The sequence below is a fragment of the Somniosus microcephalus genome, chromosome 1 (genome assembly GCF_052327205.1).
Source record: "Somniosus microcephalus isolate GS21.2 chromosome 1, FLI_Smic_1.0, whole genome shotgun sequence".
NCBI classification, from domain to species: Eukaryota; Metazoa; Chordata; class Chondrichthyes; order Squaliformes; family Somniosidae; genus Somniosus; species Somniosus microcephalus.
In genome coordinates, this window is record NC_140987.1 from 394404131 (window position 1) to 394427146 (window position 23016).

The window sequence follows — 23016 nt, forward strand, 5'->3', positions numbered from 1 at the left end:
ATTTATTTAATTAAAATATTCTATTAACAACCATTGATTTCAAATTCTAATGGTCTTCGAATTCCAACAACGTAAAGCTCATATGATGGTCATATATCTGTTATTTAGCTCTCTGTGACTTATGTTCTCTCTGAACTAAGGATTAAGCAGTGGATAACAAATGTGAAACTTTACCTGAAATTCAGCTTGTTTGAAATCCCTTGGTAAAACAGAAATAGAAATTCTTTTACATCACAAGTAGATCTACCTTTCCAATTGTAATAGAGAATCCTATTGGATGCATGTATTGGGACACAGAGTACAAGAACAAAAAGGTGGAGATATATTTTTACAAAGCAATGAGTGGTCCTGGACTTTGGTAACACTTCAGGAGCAGTGGTTACTATATCTAATTTTGGGCACCCTATTACAGAAAGAACATGAAAGCCTTAAAGTGGGAGTAGGACTAATTGGATAGCTCTTTCAAAGAACTGGCAGAGGCACGATGGGCCGAAAAACATCCTTCTGTGCTACAACATTCTATGATTCTAAGTGTACAGTGTAGATTTGTGGTAGGCTTCAGGGCCAGTATGAGTTTGATGAAAGCTATGTGTGTGTATTTTGGGTTGGAAGAGACAGGAGAAAGAATATGGAATAAGGGAATGGTCTGTAAGAAAATAGGAACAAAGAATCTGAATCAAGTGAATAGAAGAGGGGCAAAGGGAATGTTGAGGATGGCCTCGGTTTTGAATGGTCTCTAAGTTTCTCACATCTTACAAGATTCTTACAAGATTATGACGGGTTTGGATAGGCTACACGGGGAAAAGGCTGTTCCCACTAGTTGAAAGTACAAGGACTAGGGGACACAGATTTAAGGTTTTGGACAAGAGATACAGGGGGGATGTGAGGGAAAACTTTTTTACGCAGTGAGTGGTGATGACCTGGAATTCACTGCCGACGGAAGTGGAAGCGGAGACACTCAATGTTTTCAAGGGGAGACTGGATAGGCACTTGAGGCAAATAAACTTGCAGGGCTATGGGGATAGAGCAGGGCATGGGACTGACTGAATTGCTCTACAGAGAGCCAGCACGGACTCGATAGGCCGAATGGCCTCCTGTGCTGTTATGACTATCTCCCCCACCTCCCCACATTGGTTTCATTATCCTCCTCTCTAACTTTGCTTGACCTGAAAAATTCTAATTGGTCTTGACTACCCATATGTAACACAATGGGAGATTGACTAGTAATAAAGATCAAGTAAAACCTAAGAATGAACAAAATCCAACAATTCTTCTCTTCTCCATTATAGTCTTGTAGACTTCAGTTATAGCATGTAGCCAGAATTGAAAATATTCAAAACAAAGTGACTATTGACACCGCAGCCGGTCCTGCATCATGCAATTGATGCCGCATGATTGAGAGGTTAAAGGTTGGAAGATGTGTGAATTGTTAGCGATTGAGCAGACACCTGCAGTTACCTCCGCCTTGCCCGCAGAAATGGCTATTGTCACCAGATGCATCCTACTTAAAATTGCGTTTTTTCTCTTGTTCTATTGAAAGTATTAATTAATCGTGATGTCTATCATGCCTGCTTTTGTAAGATTGAAAGATAGGCCTTCCAATCTTTCCAGGTGGGCATTTATGTATAAGCCTACATTGCCGCAGTAGCCAATTTAGCCCTCCAAAACTAATCCTGTCCTTACCAAGGATCTCCACAAATGTGCTTTCTAGCAGGGGTATTTAGAGCAAAAGCAGGAACCCTGTGTGTTTCCTTCCCTAACGCAAGTGCACCAAGGCCCCAGCTGAGATCAGCTAACCCAGCACAGACCAAAAAACAAACCTGCCACTTTCCAGTCTGTATGACTCAGCAACAGAACCATGCATTTACCCACCGAGCGAAGTTCTTCCAAAGCGAGTTCCTGGATGTATTACAAATCTATTGTAAAATTACGGAGAAATAACTTGGATCAAAATGATCCCTTAAGGCTCGTGTTAACATCATCATTGATACTGAGCGCACAGAGTCACTGCCCTCAGAAACATAATCCTATCGCTGAACAAAATGTTTGTGTAAACTTAAAAATCATAAGATAAAAACTTGGACAAGTTACTTCACTGAATGTATAAACTTCTTAAATAACACTCTAAAATATCCATGAGATCTGTCCCTACAGAAGGAAGTTGTATTCCACAAGTTTTGGTCTTGGACGAAAAATAATTTTAAAAGTCATAGAAAATACTGTAGCTCAAAGTGAAGAGGACTCACTCAACAGTTTAACTCACTCAACAGGCTTCTTCTATGCAACAAAAGCTAACGCCTGCAACAGACACAGCGGATAAAACGACCAAACGCAGAAAAAGCGGAGACCCGTCCACTGAGGAGTCTGGAGATAAACCCGTTAAATAAAATTAAAGGACATGAACAAATAGGAGCCCAGGCGGCAATGGGAAACATACAAGTGAGTCACCCACCTGACAGCTGGAGCCTCCGCCTCCGTACCTATCCTCCTACCCCCGCCTCTATCCCACCATCAGGCCGGGGCTGTGTTCAGTGGCCCGCGCTCCACAGCATCAACACACAAGAGAGAGAGAGAATAATGGGCCAGGCTCTGACCCGCACTGCGGCCCGGTCAGCGGTCACCGCTCCCTGGCCAGCCCAGCGCAGCCCATCAGCCGACACATCACAGCTCCGCTGCCGCGGCAACTGACCCGGAAGTGATAGCGGGCCCAGAGTCACCATAGATACCGGGCCTAGTGCAGCAAAAGGCAACAACGCATCCTGGCTTCCGTGAACGGTGGGCGCCGCGGGGACTGAAGTGCATAATTGATTTAAACGACCACATTTTAATTTGATTTGTTAAGTTTTATTTAAAGATTTATTAGAGTTTTTGTTACAGTTTATTTGTTTAATTTATTTTGGTATTACAAAAAGAGGAACAACGCATCCTGAACCAAGGCCAGTGTCTGCACAAAAACAAGGTATATAGACGACAGTATGTATCAGGGCCTAGAAATTGGGTTTTGGCGCAGCGACGGCTTTAGCGCCGGAAGCTAGTGCCGGAGCTAAGTCGCGCTGGGCGGGCCAAAAATTCACTAGTTCTGCGCCCAAACGGCTGCCGGCGCTGCTGAAAGCTGTTTGCGCCTGAAAACTGGCGCTACGTGCTGAATTGCGGCACTATTCCGGCGCCCGCTGCGGTGCGGCAGGTTCGGGAAGTGCAGGCCTCCTCCTTCCCTTAAGGAGGAGCTGCCTGCACCCGGCCGCGGCCCGCGAAAATCATTGTAAAAATGAGCCCGGCACCTCGGACAAGTGCCGGGCTTGCATCTGTCCCGGGGGGGGGGGAGAAGTCCGGGGAGGGAGCTGTGGCCAGGCGGCCGGCGGGAAAGCGGCCGGCCGCCGCGGGGCCTTTAATGCGCCGGCGCAAAGTCCAGTAAGGCACCTCTGCCAGAACGTTGCTTGCGGCTGCCACGGGCGAGGCGGCCGCAAGTCAATTTCGGAGTTCGGGCGGGTTACCATGGCAACCGGGACGCTGCGCACACCGATGACGTCATCGGTGCCGGCGCAGCGCTAACGGCCGAACGCCGATTTAGGGCCCCACTCAATTTCCAAACTGGCCATAACTCCGGCGCTAGGCCCTCTAGCGCCTCAAAAGCGGCGCTAAGCCTACCGAATTTCTAGGCCAAAGTGTCAGAGTTATGCTTACAGGTAATCCTCAACATATTTTTTGATATTTACTACTCTGCAGTACTTGCTGACTGAAAGATAAAAATCCTCCCAAATATATTTATGTACCAAAACAAGTTCAAGGAGCAAGAATTGTTCCTTACTCCCCACATTATATTCCTAGTTATTTACATTTCATTTCGTTTTCTTTACCTTTCCAGTATATGCTTAAGATCCAAGCACTTGATTTGTTTATACTTCTCTTCAAAAAAATCCACCTTTTCTTGGTTATTTACAATTATAAATGATATTTTTGTTCCCTTACTTCCCACAGTAAAGTTGTAGTTCTTGCCGAAGCTGCAATTGGTACAAATAGCAATGCCCAAGGTGGCTGTTCTCTCTGTGTTGAGTTTCCAATGACTAGCAGCTGTACAAGGTGGGTCCTTCACCAAAATCTGGGCCCAACTGACTGACTACAATGTTTGCGATTTGTATAAAAGTGCCTCAAACACATACATACTAAGCTAGAAAACTAGCAAAAGCTGACTTTTAGCTTCAAGAAAGCTGACAAAGCCCCCCCCCCCCAAAAAACTAACTACTCAATAACAGCACTTACTTGAGAAAACAAGTAGTTACATAGCTTTTAAGTAGTAGGTATACATAACATTATTTCACTTGTATCGGAGGGGAAAAAGCATATGTACATGAAAGCCTAAAGGGGAAATGCAAATACTGAAGTACATTCTGGCCTCTTGAGGATCCCCGATTTTAATCGCTCCACCATTGGCAGCCAGGCCCTCAAGGCCCTCAGTTCTTGAATTCTCTCCCTAAACCTCCCTACCTCTTTTTCTTCCTTTAAGACAATCATTAAAACCTACCCATCTGCCCTAATATCTCGTGGCTCAGTGTCAAATTTTGTTCGATAACGCTTCTGTGAAGCACCTTGAGATGTTTTACTACGTTAAAGGTGCTATATAAATACAAGTTGTGTAGTTCTGGGGAGGGCATACTCCCTGTTGTGTATGTACCTTTAAGGGAATAACTGGTCTTAGACTGCAGTAGCAGCAGTGACCACCCCTGTATAAAAGGCCCTAGCAGGCTTCTGTAGTTTCAGTTTCAAGCTGCCTCTTGTTCAGTAAAGTACCTGTTAAACTGTTCTCCCGAAGTCCGTGTATTATTGAGGCGCGGACTTTACAGTGGCGACGAGTAAGTTCGAACTCACCTGCAGTGTGGCATCATCTCACGGTGATCTCGCCTGAAAGGAAGGTCCTGGAAGGTCGTAGTCTGAGCAACGGGTGTCGACCGAGGGCAACCGCCCAAAGAATCCATTGGTGTTTGGAGAATTGCGGGAGAGACTGTGATTCCAGCGAATCGTGCTGGTAGCAGGTAGCGCGCTGACCCTTCCGGACTGTGGCGGGCTCAAGCTCGATCGAGCGGCTCTACAAATCGGGCCGCGCAGCGTCGCCAGGAAAAGAAAACAAGAGAGAGAGGGTGGCGCGCACAGGGCGCGGTCGGTGCTCGAGAACAGGACAGCGGAGAGAAACTAAATTGGGGGGGGGAGGAAAGCGAGACGCGCCGAAGCTGCGGGTCGCCGCCATTACCCCGTAGAACGCTAGGAGCAGCGTGGCAGTAAGAGGAAGAAGCAAAAGCGCGGGAGGCGCCATTTTATTCCGTTGGGGAAGAAGCAAAAGCGTGGGAGGCACCATTTAAAATCGCCCAAGATGCCGAAAAGTGGCAGTATCACTGCTTTCGACAACAAGATAGAAGACTGGACCACATGTGGAAAGAATTGAAGTGTACTGCAAGGCAAATGAGGTGGCTGATGGAAAGAGGGCGTCGGTATTATTAAATCTGATGGGTGCGAGTACGTACGGCCTATTGCGGAATTTAATTACCCCAGCTAAACCAATGGAGAAAAGTTTTGAGGAGATTGTTCATATCTTACAGGAACATCTAAGCCCTACACCACTGCTGATAGCAGAAAGATTCAAGTTCCATAAAAGAAACTAGCACAAAGATGAGAGCAATGCTGACTATCTTACAGAACTACGCAAGTTATCGAAGCGCTGCCAGTTCGGAGCAGGACTGGCAGACACCTTACGGGATAAGTTTGTCTGCGGGCTCCAGAGTGAAGGAACCCAGAAACGACTACTTTCAAAAAAGGACCCGACGCTAGAACAGGCTTTCAGCGTGGCAGTATCCTACGAAGCAGCAGCACGGGGAGCTGCGGAAATACAACAGAAACCACAAGAATACAGCGCTAACGAAATGGCGTATGGAGCCGAAAAGTGCTATCGCTGCGGCAGAACAAACCATGAGCAGAAGGACTGCTGGTTTAAAGACAAAATATGCAGGCAATGCGGGAAAATGGGACATATAGCAAGAGTCTGCAGGTCGGGAAAGAAGACCAACACGACAAGAACTACTAAGGAACAGTACAGGAAAGTAAAGAAACTGACAGATAGTAGTTCAGAAGATCAGGAGAGTGATAAGGACTCCGGGAGCAGGCGACTAAGTTGTTTAAAATTACACAACGTGATCGCAAAAGAAGATCACCGAACCATTTGGGTCACCCTCGTGATAGCAGGGGCCCCAGTGAAGATGGAATTGGACACAGGATCAGCCCTAACTGTCATGAATCGACGAGACTATGAGCGGCTATTCTCACACATACCCTTAAAGGACACGTCCATTGTATTGAAGACATACACAGGGCAAAAAGTCTACCCCAGAGGAAAAATAAGGGTGCCAGTTGAATATAACGGAAAGGAAACACAGAAACTATACATGTATATACTACGAGATGGAGGACCACCATTATTGGGACGTGAATGGATCCGAAGACTACAATTGGATTGGCATTCCATTCTGGCACTAACTGTGACTGACAAAAAAGATGATGACGTCGCACCTGGACGTCTGTCACAAATTCTATCTGACGCGGAAGAGGTGTTCCAACAAGGACTTGGGACTCTAAAAGGAGTAAAGGCAACCATAAAGATTGAGGATAACGCAACCCCAAAATTTTTCAAGGCCAGACCGGTGCCATACGTGATACGCCCAGCTGTGGAAGCTGAACTGGAGAGTCTGGAGCGTTCGGGGGTGCTGTCTAAGGTGGACTGGAGCGAGTGGGCCACACCCATCGTTCCTGTAATGAAGAAAGCATTGAGCAGCACGCCTGGGGAGCCAAGGAAGGTTCGCATCTGTGGGGACTTCAAGGTGACTGTGAACCCAGTCCTGCACACAGTACAGTATCCGCTTCCACGGATAGAAGATATTTTCGCCTCACTATCTGGAGGGAAACGTTTTACAAAGATTGACCTGGCTCAAGCGTATCTACAAATGGAGGTGGAAGAAGCATCTAGGAAATACCTCACGATAAACACTCACAAAGGCCTTTACCAGTACAATCGACTGGTATTTGGGGTAGCATCGGCCCCGGCTATGTGGCAGAGGGCAATGGAACAAGTCCTGCAAGGGATGCCGGGGACCCAGTGTTATTTGGACGACATCCTGGTTACGGGCGAAAATGACAATGAACACCTTGCCAACCTGGAACAGGTGCTCACGAGATTGCAGGAATATGGGCTACGAGCCAACCGTCCCAAATGCGAGTTCTTCAGAAGACAAATCTCGTATTGTAGCCACATGATTGATGAGGAAGGGTTGCATAAGTCACCGGACAAGATTGAGGCTGTAGTCAAGGCTCCAGCACCAGAAAATGTGTCGCAACTGAGGTCGTTCCTCGGGTTGGTGAACTACTACCATAAATTCTTGCCGAATTTATCTACAATTCTGCACCCACTGAACGCCCTCCTTCAAACTGGTGTAACATGGAAATGGAGTGATGAGTGTAAGCGTGCCTTTCAGGAATGAAAATGCCAAATCACTTCAAAAGAAGTATTGGCCCACTACAACCCAACACTACCGATTCGGTTGGCATGTGATGCGTCACCTTACGGCATTGGAGCGATGCTGTCACACAAATTCCGTGACGGTTCAGAGAGGCCAATAGCCTTTGCATCGCGCTCGCTAACTTCAGCCAAGCGTAACTACGCCCAGATTGACAGGGAGGCCCTCAGCCTGGTGTGGGGGGTGAAGAAGTTCAATCACTATCTGCACGGGCAGAAATTCACCCTACTGACTGATCATCAACCCCTGGTCTCAATTTTTAACCCAAAGAAGGGCGTTCCGGTGATGACGGCTGCAAAGATGGTCACTTTTTCTAGGGGCACATCAGTATGACATAGAGTACAAAGGTACGAAGCAACATGGAAATGCTGATGGGCTGTCGCGCCTACCGTTGCCTGCGGCAGAAGAAGCACCTGCAGTGGACCCTGTGGAGATATTCCATGCGACCATAGTCGAATGTTTGCCTGTTACAAACGCAAGTATTGAGAAGGAAACCCGAAATGACCCGACACACTCTCGGGTCTATGATTTGACGGTGAAGGGATGGCCAGCATTCTCGCCAAGGAGGGAACAGCTGTCAGTGTGCCGGGGAACCTTGATGTGTGGATCCCGAGTGGTAATTCCACCCAAGTTGAGAGATAGAGTAGTCAATGAGCTTCACGAGGGTCATCTGGGAGGGGTAAAAATGAAGAGCCTAGCCAGGGCGTTTGTGTGGTGGCCGGGAATCGATAAAGAAATCGAGGATATGACCAAGAGATGCACAGGATGCCAGAAGGTCCAAAACGCTCCACCACAGGCCCCGCTACGTCCATGGGAGTGGCCCTCATCTCTATGGCAACGGGTACACATTGATTTTGCTGGTCCATTTATGGACTCAATGTTTCTAATCGCTGTGGACGCCCATTCGAAATGGCCAGAGGTCATTAAAATGTCGTCCACCACCACGGAGAAAACTATTGCAGTCCTAAGGACCATCTTCGCCAGGAATGGGTTGCCAGAACAGATCTGTTCCGACAATGGCCCACAGTTTGTGTCTCAGGATTTCCGGAGGTTCCTGAAGAATAATGGGGTGAAACATTACACATCTGCCCCATATCATCCAGCCACAAATGGATTGGCTGAGAGGTTTGTTCAGACCTTTAAAAAGGCCATAAAGGCAATGTATAATGACGACATACCACTGCAATACAAGGTGGATAACTTCCTGTTTGCTTACCGGAATGCGACACATGCAGTAACCAACCAAACTCCAGCCGTACTGTTTTTCAACCGGAGACTAAGATGTCGCTTGGATTTGCTCAAACCAAACATAAGACGAGATGTTGAGGATAAGCAGTTCCAGCACATAAATGAGAAGCCAACCAGGAGCTTCGATAGGGCAACCAGTCTTGGCCCGCGACTACCGAACAGAAAAATGGCAGCCAGGCATGATATGCACACAGCAGGGATCACTAATGTACACAGTGGACGTTGGAGAGAGCATCGTGAGATGCCATGCTGACCAGATTCTAGAGTTACAGGAACAAGCCAAACCTGTACCACAAGCATATGCACCTGGTAATGAGCCCGAAGTACAGATTGCGTCTACCTCAGAAGCAGGGGTATTGGAAGCTGACGAACCAACCAATGACAATGAGCCAGAATTGACTCCACCGCCAGAACAGGATACTCGAGAAAGGCGCTATCCAGTCCGAATCAGGAAGCCTCCTCAAAGACTGAACTTATAAATGACTATTTCAGTTGATGTATATATTACTGAGAAAATTGTAATTGTAATTAGTTATTCTTTAGTTGTTAAATGAATGTTATGTACTGTTTATCTAAAAGGGGAGGAATTGTTGTGTATGTACCTTTAAGGGAATAACTGGTCTTAGACTGCAGTACCGGCAGTGACCACCCCTGTATAAAAGGCCCTAGCAGGCTTCTGTAGTTTGTTTCAAGCTGCCTCTTGTTCAGTAAAGTACCTGTTAAACTGTTCTCCCGAAGTCCGTGTATTATTGAAGCGCGGACTTTACACTCCCAAGACAGTTTTGAATTTATACATTAAAATGATACATTCTGGTTCATTTTAAGCACTTTTATACTTCACAATTAATTGTTTTTCCTCTTAGTTATTAAAAATCTAAGTAATAGTTGGATTTTCCACAGACCATCACTTACCCAGAAGCTACCTCAACATTCACTCTCCCAATTAAAGAATCCCTCCCACCTTAGTTAACAAACGCTCTCTACCCCATCCAGACCCAGTTCAGAGACACTGTATGCCATCAAAAACTCCACTGTTTCAGAAATACTCTCCTAAAATCCTCTCACTTCATACAGCTGCACAACCCTCTCCTCCATCAATTCAGCCTGGCATTTTCCTCCCCCTCCCCTAACCCAGTTAAGCTGGTACTCTGAATTCTGGAGGGTGGGAGTGGCAAACAGGATTTTTTTCCCCCTGCATTCCATATTGGGCCCTGTAGAATTTCTAGGCCATGGGTCTTTTAGAAGGAAAAAATGGATACGAAATTAGCGAAATGTCTACGAAATTGGCTAAGTGACAGGAAACAGAGTAGTGGTGAAAAGTTGTTTTTCAGACTGGAGGAAGGTATACAGTGGTGTTCCCCAGGGGTCGGTTCTAGGACCACTGCTTTTCTTGATATATATTAATGACTTGGACTTGGGTGTACAGGGCACAATTTCAAAATTTGCAGATGACACAAAACTTTGAAGTATAGTGAACAGTGAGGAGGATAGTGATAGACTTCAAGAGGACATAGGCAGACTGGTGGACACGTGGCATATGAAATTTAACGCAGAAAGTGCAAAGTGATGCATTTTGGTAGGAAGAACAAGGAGAGGCAATATAAACTAAAGGGTACAATTCTAAAGGATGTGCATGAACAGAGAGACCTGGGGGTATATGTGCACAAATCATTGAAGGTGGGAGGGCAGGTTGGAAAAGCGGTTAAAAAAGCATACGGGATCCTGGGCTTCATAAATAGAGGTATAGGAATACAAAAGCAAGGAAGTTATGACGAACCTTTATAAAACACTGGTTCGGCCTGAACTGGAGTATTGTGTCCAATTCTGGGCACCGCACTTTAGGAAGAATGTGATGGCCTTAGAGAGGATGCAGAAAAGATTTACAAGAATGGTTCTAGGGATGAGGGACTTCAGTTACATGGACAGACTGGAGAAGCTGGGGTTGTTCTCCTTAGAGCAGAGAAGGTTGAGAGGAGATTTGATAAGAGGTGTTCAAAATCATGAGGGGTCTAGACAGAGTGGATAGAGAGAAACTGTTCCCATTGGCGGAAGGATCGAGAACCAGAGGACACAGATTTAAGGTGATTGGCAGAAGAACCAAAGACGATATGAGAGAAAACTTTTTTAACGCAACGAGTGGTTATGATCTGGAATGCACTGCCTGAAAGGGTGGTGGAGGCAGATTCAATCATGGCTTTCAAAAGGGAATTGGAGAAGTACCTGAAGGAAAAAAAATTGCAGTGCTACGGGGAAAGGGCGGGGGAGTGCGACTAGCTTAAGTGCTCTTGCAGAGAGCCGGCACGGGTTTGACGGGCCAAATGGCCTCCTTCTGTGCTGTAACCATTCTATAATTCTAATCTGATGCGCTATTCATTGCTGTAGATGAGATGATGTGGTTTATGGGAACAGGTTGTTTGGTTTTTAAAGATTAGAAAAGGGTGTTGGAACAATTAAGTGCATTTGGGAAGTAAGTTGAGAGAGTCTTGAGTATCGGTACGGTAATTATTGAGAATTTTTGGTGTATTTTTTAATTGAGGCATGGTACTAAAGAATAACGAGTAGTTGGTGAGCAGATGAAGGAATTGGGTTCAGCGTATTTAAGCGGACTGCAGTAGCGATGAGTTGGGACATGCAGAGTGGGATGCCCAGATCCAGATTTTGGGTTGGTGTGTGGAGCAAAAAAGATAGTTGCAAATATGAATTGGGAAAAAAAGAGAATGGGGAATAGGCCTTCAGCAGGGGGGCAGAAATTAACTAGGGAACAGGGATTTGCATCCAGCATTACACTTTGCTTCACACATTAGCTGGTTTTGCTGGGTAGTCTTGAAAGGGAAAAAATTGCTGGGCTATAGAAAAAAGGGTAGGGGAATGAGACAAAGTGGATAGCTCTTTCAAAGAGCTGGCACAGGCACAATGGGCCAAATGGCCTCCTTCTGTGCTGTATCAGTCCCCACTTCCGCTCAGTTAATACTAGCACTCTATCCCAAAGCACTGCTTCGGCCCCCCCCCTCTGCATTACCATGCCACTTCCTCCTTTCATTGCATTCCTTTTCAATCCTTAATTCACTTCTGCCCTTTCACTGTTATTCATTTTTCCCCTTGCATTGCCATCCGTTCTCTTCCCCTCCCTCCAGTCTCTCTCTCATTGGAGTCTGACTGCTGATGGATTGGACCACATTCTTCTATCTCCCATCATCGCTAGCACTAGGATGTGGATTGCTGCATCTCTGTAATCCCTACCCTACTGCAATCAGCAGCACAGACAGGAATGAGTACCTTGGCCTAATATATTAGCAGCCAGACTCAGTAATGAGGGGAGGGGGCAGGAGAAAAGCGGGGGAGCGGGGGTGGGTGCGGTCGGGTGCTGGTTTGCACTAATCTTAGCATCTCCATTGGGCTCTGGCACAAACTAGTTCCCCTTAGCATGAACCAAATAAAATCCTCATCCAAACGACATTCTTGGCTCAGAAATTTTACTTAATGGTTTTAACTACAAAAAAATATATTTTCAAATTTTTTTCTTATACTCGTGCTTTACAGTTCTCGTACCTTAGTTATCACAGTACACTATGTGGTGTAGTTCTACAGAAACAGGGTCAAAATTAAAAATTGTATGATGGAAAGCACCACAGCAGAGTATGATCCAGATATCCATACATATACACACTTTACAGTAATAAGGAGCAAGAATCTTAACTGATTAGCACTAAAGCCAATTGTAGCATGCCAACTGTTGTCCCAACCATGATCAACAAACTCAGCATGTAATAATACAACCCGAGATCCTCTGGTCTGCATAGTCAATATTGCAGCAACAGTGCCAAAAGATCAGATCTTACTTGTGTTGCTATAAAGTCCACGTCATGTTGCTTGATTCTGGGACAGATTGTCCTTTGCACTATTCAACCAATAACACAAATTTACTCAGTGGGATAAGCCATAGGACTGAATCTCCAGTTTAGGTTCTTCCAACAAAGAGCAGAGCTCGCATGGATCACAGGTTAGGAAATTGCAAGCCCGCAGCCTCTGATCTTATGTCCATTAATTTAAAAAGGATAGAAAATACGAGGATGTGGGCCTAGGATTTCCCAACCCGTACTTCTTGCAAGTGTCTTTCCTTGCCGGGAGTGGCCGAATGTGGAATTAACCCTTAATCATTAAACTGGCCAGTGGAACTATTAACAGATCTGTCAAGAAACATAGAAAAATAGGAGCAGGAGTAGGCCATTTGGCCCTTCGAGCCTGCTCCACCATTCAATATGATCATGGCTGATCCTCTATCTCAATACCATAGTCATGCTCTCTCCCCATACCCCTTGATGCCTTTTGTGTCAAGTCATTTATTTTGACAGACACTCCAGTTCCTTTCAGTCATTTACTAGCATTACAACAGAGACTGCACATGAAGTCTGCAAATACGTTACTGCCATGTAGCACCATTTAGGCCTGCTATATCTCAGCGTTGTAGTGGCATTAGCTATATATTTGGATGGAAAACATAACCAGGTTCAGAATGTTCTACTCTTTGTACATCAATAAATAAAAAACTATTTTCATCTGAATTGACACATAAAACTACATGTGTGCTTACTATTACCTCAGTCATCCTTTGCCCCTGTGCTTTATGGTTTAAATGCATTAGTCAGAGGCCAACTGAGAACACATTTTATGTAGATTATATCTGCTGCCACATCATAAAGTGTCATCCAAGTAACATCATAAATGAAGTGCGAGCCACAGCCACAAAATTAGTGCCTACAGAAAAGAGCTATTATGAGTGGCCTGGACAGACTGATCTTCGTTTTTCAGCTTTTTCATTTTAACTATTTCCCACATCCCTCCAATTTTCTGTCGACTTCCCTTCTGATGGTGTTGACTCTTGTGATACGGTTCCAGAGTCACTGGCAGCCCTCTGGTACCTCACCACAATATGGCAGTTCTTCATGTGAGTCTGGGCAGTAAATGTCAGCAGGCTATTTGTTCAGCAGGAGCATCACAGCTGAGCCTCATAGTTCCCTCATCTGATGTCCATACATACATACTTTCCAAGGGGGACCGTCAATAGTGATCAGAAGTAAGCTTCTTGGTTGATTTTTTTCCCCTCCCTAGCCCAGGGTTAATGAGGCCAGTTGTAGCTCCACAGCTGTTACCATACCCGGATCAGCTAATTCACACAAAAGAACCACCAAACCCGACACCTTCTGATCTGTATAGTTCATTATCACACCAAGCAGTAGTTACCAATTTGACCATCAGCTTTTTAATCCTAAATGGGCAATTTGGGCAAAAATTGTTGAAAAATATAATTATAATTGAAACGTATATTTTCCAGTTGGTAAATACATAAAGGGGCTACCAGAGTGTTGGCATACATACATCCCTCACATACAGGCAGCACACCAGACTGTGGCAGCAACCCTCAATATGTTGAAGAATCAGACAATGGTTAGTACATAGCTCTCTGTGTATAAAAGGAACATAACCCTCAAACCACTTAACGGTCAGTTTTTCCTTCTTTGCTGAACACGGTGCAAAATCTATGGTGACTGAACATCTTCAGTCTGAATGATTAATTGCGAATATCACACAAGTCCCAATGAGACAACATGGGGGTCAATTTTAATTCCCCCCCACCCACCCGTTAAAATCACTTCTAAAGCTAGTGTGTGTGGCATAGTTTGCTGCCCGAATAGCACGGTTTTGCACTAAAATAATGGTTTTGGAGAAGATCTAAGTGTAAACAAATAACTTGTTATATTAAATTAATTGCCCTGATAATCATCTTCTTCTTAGGCAGTCCCTCGGAACCGAGAATGACTTGCTTCCACATTAAAAATGAGTTCGCAGGTGACTGATTAGTCCAATGCGGGATCTACATTAAGGCGGAGGTTGGGGATGGCATTAAAAGGGAAATTAAAGAAGCGTGCAATAAGGGCACAGCAGTCATCATAGGTGACTTTAATCTACATATAGATTGGGCCAACCAAATTAGTAACAATACTGTGGAGGAGGAATTCTTGGAGTGTTTACGGGATGGTTTCCTGGACCAATATGTCAAGGAACCAACCAGAGATCAGGCCATCTTAGACTGGGTATTATGTAACGAGAAAGGATTAATTAGCAATCTTGTTGTACGAGGCCCCTTAGGTCGGAGCGATCATAATATGATCGAATTCTTCATTAAGATGGAGTATGAAGTAGTTGACTCGGAGACTAGGGTCCTAAATTTAAATAAAGGAAACTATGATCGTATGAGGAGCGAGTTGGGTAGGATTGATTGGGGAATGGCACTCAAAGGGTTGACGGTGGATAGGCAATGGCAAACATTCAAAGACCGAATGGATGAACTACAGAATTTGTTCATCCTAGTTTGGCATAATTTTTTTTTTTTTAAAAAGGTGACCCAACCGTGGCTAACAAGGGAAATTAGGGATAGCATAAGGTCCAAGGAGAGGGCATATAAATTGGCCAGAAAAAGCAATAATCCTGAGGATTGGGAGCAGTTTAGGATTCAACAAAGGAGGACAAAGGGATTAATTAAGAAAGGGGAAATAGAATATGAGAGTAAGCTTGCAGGGAACATAAAAACTGACTGTAAAAGCTTTTATAGATATGTGAAGAGAAAAAGATTGGTGAAGTCAAGCGTAGGTCCCTTGCAGTCAGAATCGGGGGAATTTATAATGGGGAACAAAGAAATGGCAGACCAACTGAATACATATTTTGGTTCTGTCTTCACAAAGGAGGACACAAATAACCTCCCAGAGATGCCGGGGAACATAGGGTCTGATGAAAGGGTGGAACTGAAAGAAATCAGTATTTGTAGGGAAATGGTGTTAGGAAAATTGATGGGACTGAAGGCCGATAAATCCCCAGGGCCTGATAATCTACATCCCAGGGTACTTAAGGAAGTGGCCCTAGAAATAGTAGATGCATTGCTGGTCATCTTCCAGAACTCGATAGACTCTGGAACGGTACCCATGGATTGGCGGGTAGTTAATGTTACCCCACTATTCAAAAAAGGTGGTAGAGAAAAGGCGGGGAATTATAGACCTATAAGCTTGACAGCGGTAGTGGGGGAAATGCTAGAGTCCATTATAAAAGATGTAATAGCAGAGCACTTGGAAAGCAGTGACTGGATCGGACAAAGTCAACATAGATTTACAAAAGGTAAATCATGCTTGACTAATCTACTGGAATTTTTTGAGGATGTAACTGGTAAAATAGATAAGGGAGAACCAGTGGATGTGGTGTATTGGACTTTCAGAAGGCTTTCGATAAGGTCCCGCATAAGAGATTAGCGTGCAAAATTAAGGCACATGGGATTGGGGGCAAGGTATTGACTTGGATAGAGAACTGGTTGGCGAACAGAAAGCAAAGAGTTGGAATAAACGGGTCGTTTTCCGAGTGGCAGGCAGTGACTAGTGGGGTACCGCAAGGATCGGTCCTAGGACCCCAGCTGTTCACAATATATATTAATGATCTGGACGAGGGAATTGGATGTAATATCTCCAAATTTGCAGACGACACAAAGCTGGGTGGGAGGGTATGCTGTGAGGAGGATGTCGTGAAACTCCAGTACGATTTGGACAGGTTGGGTGATTGGGCTGAAACATGGCAAATGCACTATAATGTGGATAAATGTGAGGTTATCCACTTTGGTGGCAAAAACAGGAAGGCAGATTATTATTTGAATGGCAATAGATTGGGAGAAGGGGAAGTGCAGAGAGACCTGGGTGTTCTTGTGCACCAGTCGCTGAAGGTAAGCATGCAGGTGCAGCAGGCGGTTAAGAAGGCAAATGGTATGTTGGCCTTCATAGCAAGAGGGTTCGTGTACAAGAACAAGGATGTCTTGCTGCAGTTGTACAGGGCCTTGGTGAGACCACACCTTGAGTATTGTGTGCAGTTTTGGTCGCCTTACCTGAGGAAGGACGTTCTTGCCATGGAAGGAGTGCAGCGAAGATTCACCAGGCTGATACCTGGGATGGCAGGAATGACGTATGAGGAGAGATTGGGTCGATTGGGCTTATACTCACTGGAGTTTAGAAGATTGAGAGGGGATCTCATCGAAACCTATAAAATTCTGTCAGGCCTGGACAGACTAGATGCAGGAAGGATGTTTCTGATGGCCGGGGAGTCCAGAACCAGGGGTCATAGTCTAAGGATAAGGGGTAAGCCATTTAGGACTGAAATGAGGAGGAATTTCTTCACCCAGAGAGTGGTGAACCTGTGGAATTCTCTGCCACAGAGGGCGGTGGAGGCCAGTTCATTAAGTATATTCAAGAAAGAGTTGGATATATTTCTTAAGGCTAAAGGGATCAAGGGATATGGGGAGAAGGCAGGGACAGGGTACTGAATTTGGATGATCAGCCATGATCTCATTGAATGGCGGAGCAGGCTCGAAGGGCCAAATGGCCTACTCCTGCTCCTATCTTCTATGTTTCTGTCACAGGTGGGGCAGACGGTGGTTGAAGGGGCGGGTGGGTGGGGTACTTGGGTTGACGTGCGCGCCTTGTGTTGCCTGCGCTTGGCTTCCGCTTGCTCCTGGCGAAGAGACTCGAGGTGTTCGGCACCTTCCCGGATGCTTCTCCTCCACTTTGTGCGGTCTTGGGCCAGGGATTCCCAGGTGTCGGTGGGGATGTTACACTTTTTCAAGGAGGCTTTGAGGGTGTCCTTGAAGCGTTTCCTCTGCCCACCTCGGGCTCTCTTGCCGTGCCGGAGCTCCGAGTAGAGCGCTTATACATTGTGCATTACATGACATAACACACCCACTGTTATAAAACAGTATCCCCTAAATCACTAAGCAATGCCATGAGAGACAGTAACGGCCTCAGTACACTGGCTAGGGAGGGGAAATATCAGCCGGAGTTCATACCCGTGATAACTATCCAGTAACGTCTGCTGGAAAGTGCATGTGTTTGTGGATATCACAAGGAAAGGGTCAAGTTTGGTTGTCACGTTTCCTTTAGTGAAATAAGTGACACTCGCTGTCTAGGCTTACATGTATAGAAAAGCCACTAGGATAGCCTGCATATGAATAATAAAACAGTTTAAATAAAAATTAAACCACAATACACCCAGAAAAACTCACCCTGAGGCTGCAATGGGCTGGATTTTGCCAAACCTGGGGAGGCGGGTTTGGAGGTGGGACTGCCGACAAAATGGCAGAATCTGGGGGCAGGTACTCATCCCGCCTCCGTGCCATCTTCCCAGGAGGCGGGTAGCCGACCCGCGCCGGGTCCTGTCTCCTGGAGGTGGGAAGGGGATTACAGCCACTTAACTGCCTGTTAACAGGTAGTTATCAGGCAGTTAAGAGGATTATCCCCATTTTTCCACCAGAGGCGCGGGCTTCCCGACGTCGGGAAACCCCACCAGGGTCACCGAGGCGAGCAGTGGGTCTGCGGGGGTCGGAGGTGTCCAAAAGTGCACTGTGGAGGTAAGTGATGGGTGCATGTGTGGAGAGGTGAGGATGTGAGGCGAGTGGAAAGTGATAGATAATGTTTACTTACTTTTGTTTCTTCCTGCAGACTTCAACAGTTGGGGATGCAGAGACTCTCGCATCTCACCGGCATTCTCTGATGCAACAACCCTCTAATTTCTGCTCACAAAAGAGGTTTGATGAGTCTTGAATACAAGGACTCGTCAAACAACAGAGAATGTCAGTGTTTGACAGCTTCACAGAGCTGGCAAACGATGACGATTCATCTGTCAAAAATTTTTGAAACGACATCCGCTGACGTTCTCTGTAACCGACTTCCCCTTAATTGGCTTGCTAAGCTCGCTGGGTGGGCTTAACAAGGTCAATCAAGGGAAAATAGCGTGGGTTGGCCACAAGTCGATGGAGGCGGGACTAAAACCCGACAAGTGGGAGTCCCGCCTCCAAATGCTCCCCATTGGCAAAATCCAGCCTATTATCTCTAATTCATGTTGGGAGGGCTTGTAATTCACCTAGTGGCAGATTGCCATCTAGTGGTTTACATGAAGTTCTGCCATAGACTCAATTTGGGGACTTACATAGGAGAATATAGCAAATACATAGTGTGGTAAACCACTGTTATTGTTGTTCACCGTTGTTGTTGCACACTGTTGTACCTATGCATGCCTCAGCATGTCTCTGCTGGCTCCGCCCCTGGCTCCACCCACAGGCCCAGGTATAAAGGTGACTGCTCTGCAGCCCCCTGCCTTCTTGGAACCCAGTCAACCACGAGAGGCATGCTCTGTTCTTTGCTAATAAAAGCCTTTAAGTTACTCTCCTAACTCTCCGTCTTTTATGAGTAATTGATAGCGCATCACATAGGACAAAGCAAACAGTGGAAATTATTTACTATTAAAGTAATTGATAGTGGTCAAGGAGTTACATTCCGCAGTGGTTAACAATTTTGGACCGGAACTACCAGAATGTTGTTACAGCCTCTTGGGCCCCTTTAAACTTATGGATATTGGGGCAGTAATTCCTCCCCAAATGCGTGAGTACAGACGGGGTACTCACGCGTCTGGCCGGAGGAAATGCCGGTTTTCAGCATGCACAGCGCATGCGCTGAAAACCGGCATTTCCTCTCCTCTAACCCAAGAGTTGAAGAGGCTAGCGCGTGCGTCTTGGATTTCCTGTGTTTTGGGGGATTTGCGCATGTCTCAAGGCCTCCGGTCTTTACGCTTGTAAAAAGCACACGTAAGTATTTATTTTTACAGGTAAGTGGTGTTTTAGTGTAATTTAGAATTTTTTTTCCCCACAGGTTTATTATTTTAAAGAATCTACAATAAGGTAAGTTTAGTTTTAGACCCTTTTTATTAAAAATTTATTTTTTTCAAAAAAAAATTGTTTAAATTATTTTTTTAAACTTATTTATACTTAATTTAATGATTGGGATGTTTTTTAAATTTTTATTTAAAGTTTAAATAGTGTTTTGGGCCCCCGTAGTTTTCATGAGTTTGACAGTTCTTACTCTCAAACTCATGAATGAACCTTCCCCTTCCCTGATTGGTTGTACAGTGCTCACCTGATCCCAGCCGGCACATCGCACTAACTACGCCGCTGGATCAGGTAAGCACTGCGCGCTGACATCTGAACCGGGCCTGTGACAGGAAATGCAAGCAGGCCCGGGCTTCAGATGTCAGCGCGCAGGGTGAGTGCAGATCGGGGGCTTGCACGCGCGGCAAGCCCCCGACACCAAGTTCTGGGCCATTAATTCTGGTAAGTGCAGAATTAAACATCTGTAGAACTTGCACTGCAAAAGTCTCACCTCCACTTATCACCACAGAGCCAAATTGAAGCGAGTACTTAGTCCAGGCAAAGCCTGGAGTTAGTGAATTTAACAAACAGGAAGATTTTGAAGGATTCCAACAGTGACACAATGTAGACAAGCCTTTGGGGAAATGGGGTCAGGTGGTTGAAACAAACCTTCTAAATGGGCAACAGTTCTGAGTTCAAAAAGCTTGTAGAGATCACAGTACAAGCTCAGCTTTCACACGTTAAAATGAGGCTGAGCTGTTGTGACGTTTTCACAGGCTGCTTTAGTGTTTGGTTTATTATTCTCAAATTCATGTTAGAAGTTTTGTACAGCTTGGTCAGCCAAAACTGGCCTATCATAATCCTCTTCCTTTTGGTCAATCTCAGACTTCCAGGCCCTTTCTGGAGGTGGGGTGGTCTGAGTAGTTATTTCTGCAGGCAGGACTATCCAAGTTTGTAAATATATCTTTATATGAATAAACTGTTTGAAAAATTATTTTATGCATTTTGACAGAAGACCATAATCAATAGTGTCTGACACAGGCTTACAATTTTGCAGGATTTTATTTTCTTGGTACTGTACATAGGAAATATCCACAAATTAGACAGCTTAATATAAGGTCTTCTACTAGAGTTTTTGCAAAATGGGTGTTTAAGATTCCATGGGGCAGATTATGCATGTATGTCATTGATTATATATTCAACAATGTTCCTTTCTCTCCCTCCTATGGAGGCATAGATTTTGATATGCCTTGAGCTTTGCTTCGAGAGGATCTTTCTAAAATGTACTTATGGAAAAAAATTACAAAAGTATAAAATACATGTATTTGCATACTCAAGATTTCATTTGGTTAAATTGTCACTACATGCAGTCAAATGTTGGAAGAAACATACTGTAAATACTACTCTGTAGTGTTGCTTTCAGGCACTTCTGCCCAAGTTCTAAATCTTGTGAGGCATGATGTTCACTTTGCTGATTTTGTCATCAAGATGACTCAGTTTATGACATTAAACTGCTTTTGTTAAAACCCCTCAAACTAATTGAAGGTACAATTTTATTTACTTTACTATAATTTCTATACTTTCTATACTTTACTATAATTTTAATAGTCCTAATTAAATTTAATTCGCCAAAGTTACTCAACAGCTTTGATTGCCATGCAAATCCTGTTTTTAGGACATCCGTGGCAGGGGCAGAGCGAAACTGAATTTAAATGGATGGAAAATCAGGCACTGCAGGCCCGTGATTTCCCAACCAGTGCTTCGGATGAGCACTGCTCCTCACCAGGAGTGCCCGACTAGGGACTCAGCCTTTTATTCTAAAATAAGCTCCCCAGTGAGGACACTGTAATGGAATAGTCGTCAGGCATTGGGGCATTTTTTTTTTGTACAGGGGTGGATTTATTTCATGACACTAGCCTTCTTGAACCAGCATGGAGGGGCTCCAAATCTCCATTCCGTGTCTAAAGATTTTATACATTTAGCTACTTAAATATGTGAAAGAGTAACAGGAATGAAATAATTATGAGAAATTTAAAACAAGGGTCATAAACGTACTTTATAATTATCAAGTAGATGAACAGTTCAGTCTATACGGGATCACAGAAAAAAAGCACAGGTATGGGTTTTTAAGTATAAAACATGGGTAAATCTCACCTTATTGACATCTGTAGTACTGCTGATATTTGGCATTGTTGACCTTCATGAAGACTAATTTTCTATTGAGGTGCATTCAAACTTTAAACATAATACACACTGAATCATGATATATACACAATATAAAGCAATTTAATCAGGTGCTTATATAAAATAGGAGATATTACAAGTGCATGTAAATATTCTTAAGCTAAATATCACAGATTAAATCAATTTGAATTACATTTGACACTTGTGAATTTACAGTTACCTGTATACAGTGAAGAGGCAGAGGCCTGTAGTCTCTAATCTGGAAGCAGACTTATCTATATTGAAAGTTGTCAACATTACCTAACAATTTACTATTTTATCACCAGAATTCCAAATATCTACAGTTTTTTTTTTGCTTTTCAAAGCTAAATAAAGAAAACAAATGTTAGGATTACAAATATATCCAAACATTTATCACTAATCAAATTGGGTTCTGTTATGTACAATAAAAAAATAAATTATTCACAGTTTTTATATATTTTTCAATTAAACGTCTACAATTTTCTAGTAGATCCCAAAATCACTGCAGTGCCCTCTCCTGCTGGGTGCTGTGCTATTCACAGCTTTGATTTGGTAAAGGTTCATTACTTTGGTTTTGCATGAAGATTAAGCTTCATGATTCAGTGCTGCCAAACAGGAACACATGTAAGGTATTGCCTCCTCATCAATGTAGGGTATCAGAAGCTCTGAGGAGCAGTTCAATAGTTTTAACTTTTTTCAGAACATCCCAGGAAATGTTCTGAAATAATCTTCCAGAATAATGTCCTACAATGCCCTTAACTTCCAGTGCTTGGGCATCCTCTGCCCCACCAAATATTTCTTCCAATTTTTATTTTCCAACCCTTTCCTCCTCCCCACTCAGCCATCCCATAGAACCATGCCAGATGGCCTGATCCAGCTCAGCCATTTGTCTTGAGCGGAAATCCATCAATGACTCTTCCTCTGATTTTTATCTTCCTGCTTGTTTCCCCATACCTGAGAGAAGATACAGGGCCTCCGCTATACACTGCCCCACAGTTGCATAGCTATCATTGACATCCCACCAACATTAGAAAATGGTGATGTGAATCCACATCCCACAATTCTGATCCCCACCACAACCCCCCCCTAACACAATCAAGTAGCTGACCACGCTCACAGTACCTGGCCCCACTAATTAGGGGCACCACAGAATGTCATTTCCAAGGCAATGACAGTGAAACACTGGAAGTGCAGCAAGCTGGTGCTGGAAGCAAGGTTCAGTAAAGAAAAGTCTTGTTTCAGTACCAAAGGCTTGGAGACAACTTGATGATTATTTTTTTTCTA

The 23016-nt window shown here is 44.5% G+C and overlaps 1 protein-coding gene and 1 long non-coding RNA gene across 5 annotated transcripts in view; one reads left to right on the forward strand and one right to left on the reverse strand.

Moving 5' to 3' along the window:
* clcn5b (Cl-/H+ antiporter 5b) overlaps positions 1-2572 on the reverse strand; it is a 185494-nt gene extending 182922 nt beyond the window's left edge. The window contains exon 1 of one of the 2 annotated variants that reach the window (XM_085997573.1): positions 2453-2572. The gene's annotated coding sequence lies outside the window, so the exon portion shown is untranslated. The remainder of the gene's footprint in view (positions 1-2452) is intronic. The other variant, XM_085997584.1, reaches the window with a different exon arrangement.
* Positions 2573-2835: 263 nt separating this feature from the next.
* Positions 2836-23016, forward strand: part of LOC147125116 (uncharacterized) — a 64246-nt gene continuing 44065 nt past the window's right edge. For all 3 annotated transcript variants that reach the window (XR_015079585.1, XR_015079586.1, XR_015079584.1), the window contains exon 1: positions 2836-2959. This is a non-coding gene — a long non-coding RNA (uncharacterized LOC147125116). The remainder of the gene's footprint in view (positions 2960-23016) is intronic.